Raw genomic sequence first — 12813 nt, 5'->3', positions numbered from 1 at the left:
TTGGGGAAAAAAAGATTTGCTTGATAAAGTAAAGCCCAATTTGGAACATTTTCTAGTGTGCTTATTATAATACTAGGGGCCCGGTGCATGAAATTCATGCGCAGATAGTGTCCCTAGGCCTGGCCAGTGATCAGGGCCAATCTGTGGGGTGACTGGCAGGGGGATCGGGGCCCCTCACTGGCACCCGCCTTGGCCAGCTTGGTGCTGCCCACTCACTGTCCCTGCCCCCCACCACTGCTGCTGGTTGTTTAGGCTTGTATTATATAGGATTTGGGATTATCATGGCATCTAGCTCATACTGGTTGATGAACCTAGATAATTTAAACTTTTATGAGATGGGAGAGAAGAAGTGTGATTTCTTGTCATTTCTTGTCTTTGAATTAATTTTGGATATTTCATCTTAAGTTATATCAATTGAAGACAGAATAACATGGTTTTTATGAGTAGGTACTCCAATTAGTAGAACCTGCTCTTGAATACCAGCTCTCAGGAAATCAAGTAAATTAAAATAGCACCATCCCAATTTTCTCATCTGTAATGTGGAATAACAAGTATATTTAATAAAGGTAATACACTTTAAAACATTAACTCATTTATTCATATCCAGGATAGTTTCCCAAAGTTTGTGTGCATAAGAATCCCTTCTGGAACTTTCTATTTAAAGCTTACAGATGAACCAAATGGTTTCCCTGAGGCATTATTAAGGTCACACTGACCCAGGTACTTGTTTTCTGTCAGGGAGCATGGTTTGAAAGAGATTTCATTAATTCCTTTGACAGGGGTAAGAAGCAAATGGCCAAAGGAAATTAACCTTCCTTTAAGGTTGCCATATTTAGCAAAATAAATAAATAAATAAATAAATAAATAGTAAAAAATTTGGATGTCCAATTAACTTTGAAATTTAGATAAACAATAAACATTCTATGCAATATCTGAGTTAAATTTGGGACTGCTCAAACAGTATTCATTGTTTAGATGAAATGAAAATTTACCTGGGAGTGCTATATTTTATTAGACAATCTCACTCTGCATGTGAAAAGAGGAAAACATTTGAGAAAGAGGGTCTGATGTGTTCAGTCTAGTAAATGGACTGCCACTAGCACTGGATTAAAAGTGGTTTTCTCTATTCAATCAATACCTTATTAGTCAAAAATGGTTTACTTAAAGTAGGGGTGGAATCCAGCATCCATACTGGCCCTGACCCTGATCATAGCAACCCACCTACAGCTATAGAGGAGCTTTTCATCTCAGCAGACACCAGGTGGCGCTACACAAAAGAACAACCATATGAGCAAAGGCTTTGGTTGGTTGGTTGAGGGATTTACCTCAATGTCTTACCTAACACATCTCTGCCTAACATGAACATCACATCAGCTCTCTTCAAATCTTCAGTTTGAGAACTCTACCCTCTCTTTGTAAGGGAGGATAGTTTTCCAAATTTTCTGATGATCATTTTCTGCATTTTCATATTGGGAAGCTGTGTAATTGTTCTTTTCCTGTGCTAGAGCAGTCAGTCCACACTAGCCCTCAGTACTCTCACCGTGTGCCATCATGGAAGTGATAACAAAACCAACAGCTGGAGAACTAAAACATATGCCAGGCACACTCTATGCCAGGCACTATCAGAAGGATTTTACAGATATTGTCTCATTTGATCTTACAATGACTAACAGATGAGTAAACTGAGTCTTAGAAATGTTAAATAATTTCTCCCAGGGCACAGCCATTGAATGTCAGCATCTCAATGTGCTCTCCGTTTTGTCTGAATCTAGGCATACACTGTTCTAGTGTATTGTCCTTCAATGACAAGGAGAAGAGCCATTATATTTAGCTGCTGCTTTAGTTCTCTAAGAATATTCCACACACATTTAATGAAAGTTCATATGCTGGACAGGATATTAAGCTCTTAACACAAAATAAGTAAGACTTGGTGGCTGGCATCTGCCCTTCAAGCCTAACACAAAGCTGGCATGTATTAGGTGTTCATGAAATATTGGTAAAATGGGTCAGTAAATGCACTTCAATAATTTAACATGTAATGGATTTGATCTTACTAAAGTAGTGCATTGGCTTTATAAAATGCACATATATAATCATTTAAAACACACTCACTGCAGATATTACTATAATGCAATTAACAGGGATGCTTGCTTAATGGAATGCGCTTTTCTTTTTCGATGGAATTTGACCTTGTATTACCATTTTCAGAAGCTGGGCAATAAGCATGCAGGACTAAGAATAGTAGTGGGATGAAAAAGACAGGTATGACAAAACTGCTCTGTTAGCCATGCTACGGAGTTAGAAGAAGCAGAAAAATCTGGAGGGAAAAAAACCCACTATGCAGTAATCAGGCTGCAAGGAAAGGCACCTGGGAGTCGAGAAGCAGCTGGCAAAAGAAGGATGGGACATGCTCTCCTAATAAATTACATTCGTGCCAGAGGCGGGGAGGAAGGCAGTTTCCACTGAGGTAGAAAGAGGGATGTGAAGAGTTTTCTCTTTGAAATCTGAAGGGCAATAGCACGCGTACAGTTCCTATTTTGTAGCAGAATTGTAAAGAGCTGAAGGAGAAAACACTTACAGGAACATCTGCCGTGCCAACCACTTCAAGGAAAAATAAGCAGGCGGCAGAATGAGCACATCTGCCCGACGCTGGGCACGTGCCGCGAGGTTGCGGATAGAGAGCAGCAACAGAAAGAGCAGCATAACGAGAAAGGGCTTGGAGGACGCTTCATCCTGTAGATTTCCCCAGAGCTTCGGAGGGAGGAAAGGGAGAAGAGTTACTCATCCAGACGGTGCTTTCCTAGAGAAAGACTTCCTCTCCATCTGGCTGCTCAATGGAAAGGTGCCCGTGTCGTCCATGTCATCACAGCAGCTGAAACATGACAGCAGATGACAGTCAGTTGACCATCATCTGTGCAGAAACCACTGCATCCAACATGGGAGCTGGGGAAGCCCCCAGGCTTCTTTTGCCTTAGGGCAGTGGTCGGCAAACTCATTAGTCAGCAGAGCCAAATATCAACAGTACAACGATAGAAATTTCTTTTGAGAGCCAAATTTTTTAAACTTAAACTTCTAACGCCACTTCTTCAAAATAGACTCGCCCAGGCCGTGGTATTTTGTGGAAGAGCCACACTCAAGGGGCCAAAGAGCCGCATGTGGCTCGCGAGCCGCAGTTTGCCGACCACGGCCTTAGGGAGTGAGTCTGTCAGAAGAAACATGGCATGCTCAACCCTGTTAGGGTCCACACAATGTGGCTGAAGTCGTACATGGCAGGGTGGAGCCGACTTTGATATGGAATTCTAAACACCAATGTTTCTCATCCTGAGTAATGCACTATTTTAAATACCAATACATTTAGGGGGCTTTGTCAAGGAGAAGGATTGCCTGGAATATTACTAGAGGTTTCCTGGACAACATGTTATCTGTGACCAAAAGTCCCACCTTCTCCTGCTGGGAAGCCTGAAACATCCCATAAAACTCAAATGAACACTTTGTCTCAGCCCTAAGCGGTTTGCCTCTGTGGATAGAGTGTTGGCCTGTGGACTGAAGAGTCTTGAGTTCGATTCTGGTCAGGGCACATACCTAGTTTGCAGGCTCAATCCCTGGCCCTGGTCGGGATGTGTGCAGGAGGCAACCAATCTCTGTGTCTCTCTCACATCGATGTTTCTCTCTCTCTCTACCTCTCCCCATCCCTTCCACTCTCTCTAAAAATCAATGGAAATATATCCTTGGGTGAAGATTAACCAAAAGATAAAAAAACCTTTGTCTCAGAAAGTGATCTGAAATCCATTCATACTAAGGCCCAACAACAGATTGATCAAGACATGTCTTTATTCTTTGATACAGTACTTATTCGCAGAATTTCATGCTTGTCAACATGATATTCCTTGAAACCTGTGAATATTTTATTTGACATGACAAATGGACTATGCAGATGTGATTAATTCAAGGCTCCCAGGATGAAGAGGTTTTTTCTTAATTATCCTGGTGTGCCTGTCTAACCACATGGATCCTTAAAATTAAAGAATTCTTCTTGACGGAGCTCAGAGAAAGAGCTGTGATGATGAAAGTAGATCAGAAAGGGAATTTGGGCAGCCTCTAAAACTAGAGAAGGCAATGAAATAGATTCTTGCCTGGAGTATCCAGAAAGGAACTCAACCTTGACAACCCCCTGAATGTAACCCAATGAGACCCATGAAGGACTTCTGCTTTATCATGTACTAACTCTAAATTCTTGAGCATGCCACCTGACCTACGTGAACTTAGTTCTTAACTACAGAACATAAAAAATAACACCTGTATTTATATGGTTAATTTAAAGTAAAGTTTTCATAACATCTACACTAATAAAAGAGAAAGATGCTAATTGACCGTACCACTGCTATGCCCACAGCCAATCAGGAGTGATATGCAAATAAACCCAACAAAGATGGCGGGTAAATTTGCATATGCAGGCGGGGCGGGCAGCGCCTGACATCGCCCACAGGGTCCAGGCCATGATCGGGGACTAGGGCAGGCAGCACCTCCAGTGCCTGAAGTCGCCCATGGGGTCCAGGTGGCAATTGGGACCCTGCAGGCCCGGCAGGCAGCTCCTGATGCCCCCTGCAGAGTCCAGGTGGTGATTGGGCCCGGGCCCAGCAGGCAGTGCCTGACACTGCCCTCAGGGTCCCGGTGGCGATTGGGGACTGGGCAGGTGGAACCGGCAGTGCCTGACGTCACCTGCGGGGTCCGGGCGGCAATCAGGGACCTGAGTAGGTGGGCGTGGCCAGGGTCTCTGGGATCACTGTCTGCCCCTGGGCCACCTGCGGACACCATTGGAGCAGGCCCGGGTTGAACATTTTAATGAAAATGGGACAGACACAGCTTCTCGAGAGGAACCAAGATGGCGGCATAGTTAAACAACTAATCTGCTGCCTCACACAACAATTTCAAAAATACAACTAAAAGACAAAAACGTCTACCACCCAGAACCACGGGAAAGCTGGCTGAGTGGAAGATTTACAACTAAGAAGAGAAAGAAGCACAATCGCTGAAAAGCTGAGGTACGAAGGCACGCGAATCGGGCCAGCGGCGGGCGGCTGGGTGCGCGGCTTTTCTTCAACCCGCAGGGAGACAAGCTCCCGATCACTCTGAAATCCAGTTTCTGGGGACACTCGGGGGACCCAGGCACCTACGGGGAGAAGCTGGACTCTCGGCCATCGGGTCGGAAAGTGAGAGTGACTTTTTTGCAGTGGTGCGCCCAGCAATCATTGTTTTACTGTGCTGGAGCACGGGGCGCAGGGACTTGGAAACGTGGAAAGGCAGAGACGGCTGACAGCAGCCATCACCGTTGGCCACGCCCCAGCCTAGTGATGCCCTGAGACCTCACCCAGCCCTGAGGCCCCGCCCTGAGGCCCCGCCCCGCACATTCTACAAACCCGCCCCGGCTCCACACAGAGGCTTTTGCATATAAATGGCCTGTTCTGGAGCAGCTTAACCAACTGCAGCTCCAGTCAGACTGCTCCAAAACCGCCCAAGCAAAGGAGGAGAAAACTAGCCCTTGCTGTAGCTCCTGCTGGGGGACACACAGTACACAAGGGTACACCAAGAGTGTCCACCTCAAGTAACTGGGAGGCTGACCTGTTGAACCAATAGGACACCTATTGGTGGACTACACAAAACTACCCTACCAACTTAGGGAAGCAGAGAATATGAGAAGGCAAGGAAACAGATCACAAACCAAAGAAATGGAGGAGAACAAGCGACTGGACATAAGAGTTCAAAACCACGGTTATAAGGTTTTTCAAGAATTTCATGGAAAAGGCCGATAAATTCAATGAGGTACAACTAGAAATTAAACATACACTGACTGAGATAAAAAATATTATACAGAGACCCAAAAGCAGACTAGAGGATTGCAAGAATCAACTCAAAGATTTGGAATACAAAGAGGCCAAGGACACTCTTCCAGAGAAGCATGAAGAGAAGAGAATTCAGAAAGTTGAAGATAGTGTAAGAAGCCTCTGGGACAACTTCAAGCGAACCAACATCAGAATTATGGGGGTACCAGAAGAAGAGAGAGAGCAAGATGCTGAAAACCTATTTGAAGAAATAATGAACGAAAACTTCCCCCACCTGATGAAAGAAATAGACTTACAAGTCCAGGAAGCACACAGAACCACAAACAAAAGGAATCCAAAGAGGACCACACCAAGACACATCATAATTAAAATGCCAAGAGCAAAAGACAAAGAGAGAATCTTACAAGCAGCAAGAGAAAAACAGTTAGTTACCTACAAGGGAGCTCCCATACGATTATCAGCTAATTTCTCAACAGAAACCATGCAGGCCAGACGGGAGTGGCAAGAAATATTCAAAGTGATGAATAGCAGGAACCTACAACCAAGACTACTCTACCCAGCAAAGTTATCATTTAGAATTGAAGGGCAGATAAAGAGCTTCACAGATAAGAAAAAGCTAAAGGAGTTCATCACCACCAAACCAGCATTATATGAAATGCTGAAAGGTATTCTTTCAAAGGAGGAAAAAGAAGAAGAAAGATAAAAATTATGAACAACAAATACATATCTATCAACAAGTGAATCTAAAAGTCAAGTGAATTAAAAATCTGAGGAACAGAATAAACTGGTGAACTTAATAGAATCAGGCATAGAATGGGAGTGGATTGATAATTCTCAGGGGGAAAGGGGTGTATGTGTGGGGAGTATGGGAAGAGACTGGACAAAAATCATACACCTATGGATAAGGACAGCGGGGGGGGGGAGGTAAGGGAAGAGGGGGAGGTAGGAACTGGGTGGTGGGGAGATATGTGGGGAAAAAGGAGAAACAATTGTAATCTGAACAATAAAGATTCATTAAAAAAAAAAAAAAAAAAAAGACACAGCTTCTCAGACCCTCCAGTTCTCCTTTGTAAGCACAAAGAGTGGACTGGATCACCTCCAAGTCCTTTCCAGCAAATATATGGCTTTATCAAGTAATACTTTTGCTCACACAATTATAGGTGCTACCCATTCTTTAAAAGAATATACCTACATTTCTTCAAAAATGTCATTAGCCGCCCTAACTAACCGGTTTGGTTCAGTGGGTAGAACGTTGGCCTGCAGACCAAAGCATTCTGGATTTGATTCTGGTCAAGGGCATGTAACTTGGTGCAGGCTCCTCCTTAGCCTGGGCCCTTGTCATGGTGCATGCAGGAGGCAACCAATCAATGTATTTCTCTCACATCATTGTTTCTCTCTGCCTTTCCCTCTCTCTTCCACTCTCCCTAAAAAAATTAATAAATGGAAAAATATCCTCAGGTGAGGATTAAAAAAAAAAGAAAAAAAAAAGAAAATGGGATGCCTGTGCCCCGCCCCACTGTGCCCGGTTGCTGGCGAGGAGAGGGAAGTGGGCGGTTAGGAGGTACTGGGGCTCTGAAGTGGCTGGGAGCAACCTGTAGGTGTGCTACCAGGAAGAGGTGCTGAACCATGAGGATGCAGAGGGCTGGCTGATGGAGGCACGCAAAGGTGCAGATGAGGTGGCTCTCGCCGGTGCTGAGCCGGAAAAGTGCATCGACAGCCTGATGGATGAAATCACCTTTCTGAAGAAGGTGCACGAAGAGGAGCTCACCGAGCTGCAGGAGCAGATCCAGTATGCTCAGATCTCCATGGAGATGGATGAGTTCTCCAAATCCGACCTCTCCACTATGCTCAAGGACATCCGCGCCCAGTATGAGAAGCTGGCTGCCAAGAACATACAGAATGCTGAAGAATGGTACAAGAGCAGCTTCACCGTGCTGACTGAGAGCATTGCCAAAAACACCTACACGGTGCGTGCTGCCAAGGACAAGGTGCCCGCCGCCTGCTCAAGGCCAAGACCCTGGAGATGGAAGCAAGCTGGGGCATGAACAAAACGCTGGGAAAGCAGCTGCAAGAGCTGGAGGATAAGCAGAATGCAGATGTTAGTGCTATGCAGGACACAATCAATAAATTAGGAAATGAGTTGAGAACTACAAAGAGTGAAATGGCATGATATTCAAAAGAATATCAGGACCTCCTCAATGTGAAGATGGCTTTGGACATTGACATTGCAGCTTACAGGAAACTCTTGGAAGGTGAGGAGACCCGGCTCAGTTTCACCAGCATGGGAAGCATAGCCAGCGGCTACTCCCAGAGTTCCCAGGTCTTTGGTCGATCGGCCTACAGTGGTTTACAGACCAGATCCTACTTGATGTCCACTTGCTTCTTCCCTTCTTAATACACCAGCCACATCCAGGAGGAGCAGATTGAGGTGGAAGAGACCATTGAGGCTGCAAAAGCTGAGGAAGCTAAGGATGAACCCCCTTCTGAAGGAGAAGCTGAAGAGGAGGAGAAGAAGGAAGAGGCTGAGGAAGAGGAAGGAGAGGAAGAGGAAGAAGGTGCCAAGGAAGAATTTGAGGATGCAAAGGAGGAAGAAGGAGGTGAAGGTGAAGGTAAAGGAGGAGATGCCCAAGAAGCTGAGGATGAGAAGAAAGATGAAGGTGCTGGGGAGGAGCAAGCAATCAAGAAGAAAGATTGAGCCCTCCTTTCCTTAATTATTTCAGGAATAATCCTCCTGAAACCAGGTCAACCCCATCACCAACCAAGCAGTTGAGTTCCCGATACTATATGAATTAAGAAGTCAATATATGTAACATTCTGAGGTGTCTCAGGTTGGACATTAAATGTTGTGCTATGACTTTTCTCCTTATGCAAAGTATCTGTTTGCTTGCAGAGTGGCTTCCTGGCTTGCTGCCAGCCTATGCATGGTCCATGCTTATGAGTTCAGGATCTATGACAATGTGAATAATTCAGATGTTTACAATAAAAACACATGAATACATGAATTCACTAATGTTAATATAAAACTTCATGGAAAAAATAGTCCTTTGAATCTTTGGTGGTTAGAAATTAAAGAGCTCAAATCATGTGCAATAAACAGTAAATAAAGTTACACTGAGTGACAAAATTAAAAAAAAATACATTGGGTGCCAGGAAATGTTCAAAGAACTGGGGAACCATTCCCAAATCAGGAAGGGAAGTCACAGGGTGTATATTATTGCTACGAATACAGTATTTCCTACTACTTACAACATATACAGTGTAATGTATTAGATGCCTTCCTATCGCATGAAGTACATATTCTCATAGAGTAATACTGGTAGATATGTTAGAGTTATGGCCGTATGTCATATCCTATCTATATTAATAAAAGGGTAATATGCTAATTAGACCATAAGATCTTCCAGATGCCCTTCTGGACAAAGCCATGGTGGCCGGGCTGAGGCAGAGGCGGTTAGGGGTGATCAGGCCAGGAGGGGAGGGCAGTTGTGGGTGATCAGGCTGGCAGGGGTTGCAGTTGGGGGCAAGCAGGCCAGCAGGTAGAGTGGTTAGGGGAGATCAAGCAGGCAGGCAGGTGAATGGTTAGGAGCCAGTAGTCCCAGATTGTGAGGGGGTTGTCTGACTGCCAGTTTAGGCCCAATCCCACAGGGGTCCCAGATTGGAGAGGATGAAGGCCAGGCTGAGATACACACCCCCCCCCCGTGCACGAATTTCATGCACTGGGCCACTAGTAGTACTAGTAGTACTTTAAAAGATCCTGAGATCCCAAGGACATAGAATTAATGTTATAACTAGAATTAAGGTAAGAGTTAGATCTCTTTACACTAGGATAAATATTATATATATACATATATATATAATAGGTATATATACATATATATCTAATAGAGTTTTCATTCATAATTTTAGTCACAATGTATCACAAAAATTAAAAGATATTTATATTTTATTTTATCACAAGATTTAAAAATAATACTTAACCACCTTAACTTGTTTAATAATTTTACTTATGAACAAATTTTAGTTATACAGTGACGATACAAAATGAAGTACAACATTCATAGTCTTATTTACTCTAGTTCAATAAAATCCCTTTATTTTATTTAAAAATACATCTTATATTTTATTTTTTATTAATTTATTTGGGTGACATTGATTTATAAGATTATATCAGTTTTAAGTATATTTTCCTATGATACTTTATTTGTATATTGTCTTGTGTGCCCACCACCCAAAGTCAAATCTTCTTCTGTCACCATGTATTTCTTCCCATTTACCCTTTGCTATTCCTCATCCCTGGTAACCAAATAGTATAAATTAAATAGAAAATTGATGAATGACATTTTTGATATAAGGAAGGTTAGAAAATATAAAACTCAGGTTTGACAAGGTATAGAGAATTGAGCATTATAATAATTGCTAGGGGTAGCTTAAATTGATACAGGTTTTTCTGGAAGAAAACTTGATAATATATATCAAAATCTCTAAAAATGTGTGTGTCTATATTATCTTTGACCAAACAACTCTACTCCTAAATAACCCAAGTGAAATACTTAATACTGACCAGAATTTAGTAAAAATGTGTAGCAACTAGGTGGTACCTATATCTGTCTATATAATATATATACATATAAGCAATATAAAGTCATTAAAAGTAGGAATATAACAGCACTGCAAGTTGTCAACAAATACACATGGAAAATCAGCCTACAAAGGAATTAAGTTAAAAATAATGTTATTTTTGCAAATATAGTTATGTGTGTATAGAAAATTCCAGGAAGACCTAACACCAAATATTTATAGTACAGACCTCTAGATAGTAGAATTATGCATAATTTCTATTTTTTTTTGCTTATCTTTATTTTCTATTTATTCTATAATAAGCATGTGTTGCTTGTGTAATTTGAAAATGCATTATATTTAAAAATTGAGGGTATTTGCTTATTAAAGCAATCCTAGTCACTGCAGGACCCATGTGGTGGTATTGCTAAATCAACCAAAATTTGATGTGAGCTTTGAAATCTTTCTGGCTTTTGTCTTTTAGTGGTTATCTTTGTTTGTTTGATTATTTGTTTTGGTTTAGTTTTTTGTTGTTATATTTTTTCTCCTCTTCCTTGGTTTTCTGAATCTGGCACAAAAAACAAGAGGAATAAATGACTTGTCAATATTCTTTTTCATGCCTCTCTAGCTGGCCTGTTCACACCTAAACCTGCGGTGTTTATCTACTCAGTGGACCCAAAGAAACACTATCAGGAAAATACAGCATACAGAAAGGGTGCGATGATTCAGAGAATGGAAACCTTTATCATCTATCAGTAGCCTGGCAATTTAGAGAGCCAGGTAGCCTTCAGGTTAAGATAGGAATTCAAGCTGTGAGTTTCCTTCCTGTGTTATATTTTACTCACTCTTTTTGAATGAATGGAACAAAAGCTGAGACTTAACATCCCCTCCCCTGAACCCTGCTTTATATTATAATTTTAACCTTGTTCACTGCATCTGCTATTCCCTGTGGTTGATTCAAAGCTGGAGCAAACTGTGGATTCATACTGCATAAATTCATCGGCTCCAAACTTATGTAGCTATTCTGGAACATTCTGCAGGGTTGTCTTTTGTTATGACCTGCTGTAAAACCTGATGGTGTGTGTACTATAAACAAAGAAAGGTCTAGCTAACAAATGGGTCTCTAGTCATTTTAAAAAACCCATTACTACTTTAAGATATTTTACTTGTGTGTTGGAGCATGCACTTTATTTATAAGTTTCTTTATTATTATTTTTAGGGTTTTAAATTTATTTTCTTCTCAAATGTCACAGAATGCCTTACCGCCCATCTGCTCAAGAGGCATAATTTTATATCTGACAGTCTTTTTTGACACCTCCCTGGAGTGGGAGGAATGAACACATTTTCATTCAGTTGGGAACTCAGATTTTGGCTTTCTTCTTTACCCTGTAGAAATGAGCCTTTTGAGCAGGGTCCACATTACATAAGTGTTTGCATGATGGGTAAGGAAACAATGACTCTTTTTAAGAGGATAACCCTGTTGATGTTCTCAACTTCTTAGGCCAATAATATGAATTGGTATGTTGTCATTTCAGCCAACAACTGGCTAATTCAAGCCAAATATATAGGCAATTTTTACACATCATCAGAGTTTCCTACATACGTGCTGCTTCACACTTGATATTTTATTAAGTTCTAACAGTAAATAATAATATTTATGAATAACGTTATCAGACAATATTCTAAATGTTATGAGAACAAACCATCATTGGTTCTAGTTTATCTTTAGAGGACAATACAAAAATTTCTCTCTTGCAAACATTGTGCTATTAAGGATCTTCATCTCATTTACTTTTTTTTAATCCTCCCTGGAGGATATTTTTTTCATTGATTTTTAGAGAGAGGGAAAGACAGAGAGAAATATCAGTGTGCAAGAATTACATCGATTGGTTGCCTCCTGCATGAGCCCTGACCAGGGCCTGGGCTGGGGAGGAACCTGCAACTCAGATTCATGCTCTTGACCAGTATCAAGTCCAGGACACTTTGGTCCAGAGGCTGACGCTCTACCCACTGAACCAAACCGGCTAGAGCCTCTCATTTACTTTTTTTTTTTTTTTTTTACTGTTTACTTGCTTTTATTAATTCTTTTATTTTCATTTTTTATTATTCTTTATTTTATTATTTAAGGTATTACAAATAGCAGTACATATGCCGCCTTTTTTTCTCCCCATTGACCTCCTCCCAGCCTTTACTTTTTAAACAATTTTTATTATGATACTTGAGATGTGTCAGCCATTTTTACTTTTTAAACAATTTTTATTATGATACTTGAGATGTGTCAGCCACTTAAAAGATCACTTTGGGATAGCCTGATGTATATCATGATAAGCAGAGTCCATTCAGTATGGCTTTTGGTCACCTCTGACAAGGTGATAAGTTTGAGTGGCATTTTAGTATCAGTAAATCAGAATTTTTG

General features: G+C 41.6%; 1 pseudogene; it reads left to right on the top strand.

Annotated features, from left to right (window-relative positions):
• Window positions 1-8535, top strand: part of LOC103291504 (neurofilament light polypeptide-like) — a 64785-nt pseudogene extending 56250 nt beyond the window's left edge.
• The last annotated feature ends 4278 nt before the right edge of the window (window positions 8536-12813 follow it).

This window comes from Eptesicus fuscus, chromosome 16 (assembly GCF_027574615.1).
Source record: "Eptesicus fuscus isolate TK198812 chromosome 16, DD_ASM_mEF_20220401, whole genome shotgun sequence".
In the NCBI taxonomy this organism is placed as follows: Eukaryota; Metazoa; Chordata; class Mammalia; order Chiroptera; family Vespertilionidae; genus Eptesicus; species Eptesicus fuscus.
The sequence above is the reverse complement of the archived record's forward strand: the minus strand, read 5'-3'. Positions and strand labels throughout refer to the sequence as shown.